This window comes from Cryptomeria japonica, chromosome 5 (genome assembly GCF_030272615.1).
Source record: "Cryptomeria japonica chromosome 5, Sugi_1.0, whole genome shotgun sequence".
Classification (NCBI taxonomy): Eukaryota; Viridiplantae; Streptophyta; class Pinopsida; order Cupressales; family Cupressaceae; genus Cryptomeria; species Cryptomeria japonica.
Genome location: NC_081409.1, coordinates 755,839,288 through 755,845,287, shown reverse-complemented (window position 1 = coordinate 755,845,287; position 6,000 = coordinate 755,839,288).

Sequence of the window (6,000 nt, the reverse complement as noted above, 5' to 3'; positions counted from 1 at the left end):
TGACAACAAGGACAAACCGGAGAGGTTCAAGAAATTCAGAGGAAACTAGAGAAATTGTTTTGTTGCAGTTGATGAAGGTGTCACAGATGAGGAATTAGAAGATGAAGAAAATGAAGATATTGTGTTTGTTGTAGTAAAGGAAGATGTGTCAGACAAGAAGGCTCTTGTCTCCCACTTTGATAATTCCAATGAGTGGATTATTGACAGTGGTTGGTCTCACCATATGACTAGTGATCAGAGCAAGTTTCTATCTTTGGAAGAGTATGATGGCGGTATGGTTCGCTTTGGTAATGATGCACCATGTATGGTCAAAGGCAGAGGGTCCATCTCTCTGAATGGAAAGAGTAATGCTGACAATGTGTACTGGGTTGATGGTCTTAGACACAACCTTTTGAGTGTTGCTCAGCTGAATGATAGTGGACTCACTCTGAAATTCAAGAATGGAGTGTGTAGAATCAAAGGAAAGAATGGCGAATTGGTGGCCACTGGTATGCAGACCAAAGGTAACCTATTTCAGTTCAATGCAAATATTAGTACCTGTCTTATGGCTAAGTTTGATGATAGTTGGATATGGCATAGGAGACTCTACCATGTAAACTTTGATAACATTGTGAAGGCCAGTAGGAACAAGGAAGTTAGAGGATTGTCGGTGCTGAGAAAACCAGAAAATCCTTTGTGCAGAGAATGTCAACTGGGAAAAATGTCTTCCTCAACTTTCAAAGGTAAATCTTTCACTGCAGACAATTTACTTGATCTTGTGCATACTAATTTGTGTGGTCCTATGAAAACTAGGAGTGTCCACGGAGATAGGTATTTCATGATTCTGACTGATGATTGCTCAAGAATGATGTGGGTCACATTCTTGAAGGATAAGTTTGAAGGTTTTGGAAAGTTCAAAGCTTTCAGAGCATTGGTAGAAAAGGAAAGTGGTAGAAGAATCAAATGCCTTAGAATTAGTCAAGGAGGTGAGTTCACTTTTGATAAATTCAACAAATATTGTGAAGATAACGGCATCAAGATGCAACTATCTGCACCTCGGACTCCACAAAAGAATGGCTTAGTAGAGAGAAACAACCGGACTATGATTGAAGTAGCTAGAACTATGCTAATCCAAGGAAAAGTTGCTCACACCTTTTAGAGAGAAGCAGTGAGCACTGCAGTATACATAATGAACCGGGTACTCATCAAGAAAGGAAAAGATAAGACTCCTTATGAGTATTGGACCAGTAAGACACAAGTAGTAAGCTACTTTAGAATGTTTGGTAGCAAATGTTATATCAAGAGGAGTGAACATTAAAGCAAGTTCAATGCAAAATGTGATGAAGGAATATTCCTAGGATATTCCACCAAGAGAAAAGCTCTCAAATGTTTCAACAATAGGACTCAGAGAATTGTTCAAAGCATCAATGTTAGAGTTGATGAAAACTTTAGAAAACCTGAGGAAACCGGCAGTAAGAAAGTAAGAGATGAACCCGTAGTAACCTTCTGGGAACCAATTGCTAATCGACCGAGTACCAATAACAGTATTCCTTCACTGATAAATGCTGATGCTAATGAAGATGAGGATGAAGAATAAAATCAGGAAGAATCAGTCAAGAGCATTCCTCGATATGTCAAACTGAATCATGATCCAAAGCAGATCATAGGAGATAAGGATGCAGGAATCCTTAAAAGAAGAAAGGTCAGAGAAAATTATTGTATGATCTCTAAATTTGAGCCTAAATCATTCAAAGAGACACATAAAGATGAAGACTAGATCAAGGCAATGGAGGAGGAACTTGACCAGATAGAGAATAATGGTACATGGTCTTTGGTATCCATACCAGAGCATAAAAATAGCATTGGAACCAAATGGGTTTTCAGAAACAAGCTAAATGTGGATGGCATAGTGGTAAGGAATAAAGCCAAACTAGTATGTAAAGGATATGCTCAAGAAGAAGGACAAGACTATGGAGAAACCTTTGCCCCAGTAGCCAAATTGGAAGGAGTTCATATGCTTCTTGCATATGCAACTTTTAAAGGATTCAAAGTATATCAAATGGATGTAAAATCTGCATTTCTAAATGGAGTACTTGAAGAGGAGGTGTATATAGAGAAACCAGATGGGTTTTCCCTATCTGAAGATAGTGACATGGTGTGTAGGATACATAAAGCCTTATATGCAGGCACCTAGAGCATGGTATGAATGCCTGCACTCCCATCTTCTGAAGATTGGATTTGAGAGAACAAGTGAAGATAGCAATATCTACTTGAAATCTGAAGGAGATCAGATCCTGATCTGTGAGGTATTTGTTGATGACATTATCTTTGGTGGAGATGACAAGATGAGTCATGAGTTTGCAGACGAGATGAAGAAAGAGTTTGAGATGTCAGTCATAGGGGAGATTAATTTCTTCATTTGACTGCAGATTCAGCAGATGAAAGATCTAATCTTTATCACTCAGTCCAAGTATGTCAAAGAGGTGTTGAAGACCTTTGGCATGGAAGATAGCAAACCGGTTGGTACACTGATGGTGACCGGTTGTAAACTATCCAAAGAGGATGACTCAGCATTGGTTAATGAGAAGGAATACTGATCAATGATTGGTAAGTTGCATTATGTAGTACATAGCAGACTAGATATTGCACATGTAGTTGGTATTACTGCAAGGTTCCAAAAAAGTCCAATAGAATCCCACTTGGTTGCAATCAAGCAAATTCTTAGTTATCTGAAGGGAACTATTCATTATGGATTATGGTATCCATATAGAAAGGATTTAAACTTGAAAGTATTCACAGCTACTGATTGGGCAGGTAATGTGGATGACCAGAAGAGCACAACCGGTGGTGCATTATTTCTCGGTCGTAGACTGGTCTCATGGATGAGTAAGAAACAAAGTTGTATCTCTCAGTCTACAACAGAAGTAGAGTATGTTGCAGCTTTTATGAACTACACCTAGACTATTTGGATGAAGCATGTATTGAATGGATTCAAAGTTCCTGTATCTGAACCGATAAGCATATTTTGTGATAACACAAGTGCTATCAATATTTTCAAGAATCCGGTTTTACATTCTAGAACCAAGCACTTTGAGCTTAAGTATCATTTCTTGAGGGAAAAGGTTCAGAACAAAGAGATTGCACTGGAACATGTTTCCAGCACGGAGCAATTAGCAGACATATTCACCAAGCCTCTCCCAAAGGCTACAATTACCTACTTAAGAGGTGAATGAGGGGTGCTGCCCCTTTAGGAGGTGAACTAAGATATGAGCTCCACATCAGTCAAGTATTGCATTGTCAAATCTTTTCAGGATTGATGTGTTGAAGGATGCTGCTCCTCACAGGGAAGCTTGTGCCTCCACTTTGGCATTGTTGTCAAAGGGGGATAAGAAGTGAAGCAGAGAAGATATCTACAGAAATTGGGGGGAGAAGATGTGAAGGGAAGAGATATCTTTGTATATTACCATCAATGCCAAAGGGGGAGATTGTTGGCATTATGTGAACCAGTATGAGGACATGATGACATTATATGTTGTCATTGATGTCAATATGTTGAAGAAGAGAGAACCTGTATGTTACCAAGAACCGGTATATGTGGGAACTAGTATATGTGCCAAAGTGAAGCGGTGTGTCTATTCAAGGTGAACCGGCATGTTGATATGGGAGCGTGTACATGGAAGCTTTGTATGACTACCAGTTGGTAGTCTCAACTTCAAGGTTTCCGGTTGAAGTGCTTCTAGCCTGTGTGACTCAACCAGTGACTTTGTGTGATGAGTTAGCATTGTAAAAAAGAAAAGACCGTGTTGCCACGTCAGCCTTGTATGCGTGAAGGATCTTGCATGAAGGAGATTGTTCCCTTCTACCTTGGGAATGCGCGAAGTCTATAAATAGTGAAAACGTGTGATGGGTTATCATCCACGAGGAAAGCGGTGGAAAATGAACGATGGGGAACGTCTTGAGATCGGTTCAAGACTGTTGCATTTAATGCAATGTCCTTAACAGTCAGGATTGAACTGTTTGAATTTCTTAACCTAACAGGTTTAGGGTTTAGGTTTTATGCTACTGACCTATCTGTTTCCTATAAGGTCATTGTTGTGTTCCTTTCTGAGGTTGTTGGCAAAATTTGTGTGTGTCTATCCAAGTGAAGACATACATGATTCTTGCCAGAACAGAGGAGAGAAGTGATACCTGTAGAGTGTAAGTGTAGAAGGTGAAGAAGAGATAAAGGGGATCTGCATTGGCATTGAGTGTTGTTACCATATTATTGTAATACCTATTGATCTCTAACCACCTCAATAGTTGGAAAATCCCTTGACAGGGTAGCTCTAACCAGCTTATTGAAAATCCTTTAATAGGGTGACTCAAATTCATTGAGTTCTTGAAATCCTCTAACAAGGTAACCTTTAACAGGGTTTAACCCTTAACCGGGTATCTTAGCTATCCCTTAACCGGGTGATCCCTAGCAAGATTGGTTCCTAACAGAACCTGTTGTAATAAGTCTTTAACTGGACTAGGCTCCTAACAGAGCGGACTTCTAAAGAGTTCAAAACAGCTTGTGGGTATTCATCCCCACCATGGTTTTTCCCAGTTGGGTTTCCACATGAAAAATCTGTGTGTCATGTGTGGTGTTATTCATGTGATGGTTTAAGTGATTTGTGTCTGAAGGTAAATCATGTTGATCTATCTATTTATATATGTTTGATGATAGGTTGCATGTTCATGTACTAGGGTGAAATGGAAATGAAGTATTAGATTGTATGAAAAGATAAGTGTCAACCAGTTTATGCTTGTCTCAGCTATTTTGGGTTTTGTCGGTTGTACTCTGTTTAATACCGGTGTTACTGTTTGTCTGCCAAAGCATAATGTCTGTTGACTAACCAGTTTGAAGATTGTGTTTTTGTCTATACTAATTCACCCCCCCCTCTCAGTACCGGTTTGGTACTATCCGTTCATCATTGAGTTATTAGGGCTTGCCAACATTTTATGGACCAACAGCACGTACGCGATTATTAATGTAGCATGTACATGATACATAGACATAGTTTTAGTTGCCCAAGAGCCTCAATGGTCTCAAAAGAAGTTTTTGAGGTCATTAAAGGCCCCACTGGAACTGTGTCTACACTTCTATCATTGTTTTATACATAGAAGTAAGTGAATTTTTTATTTTTACACGATTTCAAATAATTGAATTGTTGTTCTTATTAGTTTTGTCAATAGTGTTGTGATTGTTTACTAGTTTGATTCCAAAAAATAGTGATAAGATGCATATTTATGGTTATTTGTTTGTTTATGAACTTTTGTTTACATATATATGTAATATGATTCTATTTAGGACAACCGATATCAACCATGGGAAAGAACAAGTGAGGAACGATGGAACAACAAGAGGCTCAAAAGGAAAGACAAAGGCAGCGTATGAAGAAATTATGTGACATAAGAACAATGGAAGAAGAACGTATGTCATCCTCAACATCTCAATTTAATTTACCAAACGAATATAATGCACCTAATGCAATTGAAGAAGAGACATTTGATTTACCGTATGAACCTAATGCAATTGAAGAAGATACCACATTCAATAATCAATTAAATGATGAACATACACCTTCTCTACTTGATGAATTGAATGTACATAATGCACCGATGTTAACACCTCCTAGAATCATTCGTAGGAAACAAAAGTATCTAATTGACATTGATGATAATATATTGAAGCCAATGCCCAATAAAATGAATGAACGAACTTGTAGGAGAATGGTTAATAGAATATGGCAAAACTATTTTGGAAACTTAAATCAAACTGCAAGATGTCAATTAATTGTTCAAATGATTAAAAATTTGAATTTTAGAGAGAGAATGAAAATCGTAGGCCTAAGATCATTTGAAAGTAACAGTGAAAGAACTATTGTGAGAAATCTATTTGATGCATATCAAGCTATTGGTTCAAAATCACGTACTAAAGATTCTAATGCTACTCGACTTGTCATTACATCAACCATAATGAGCAAGAAAATAAAAAAC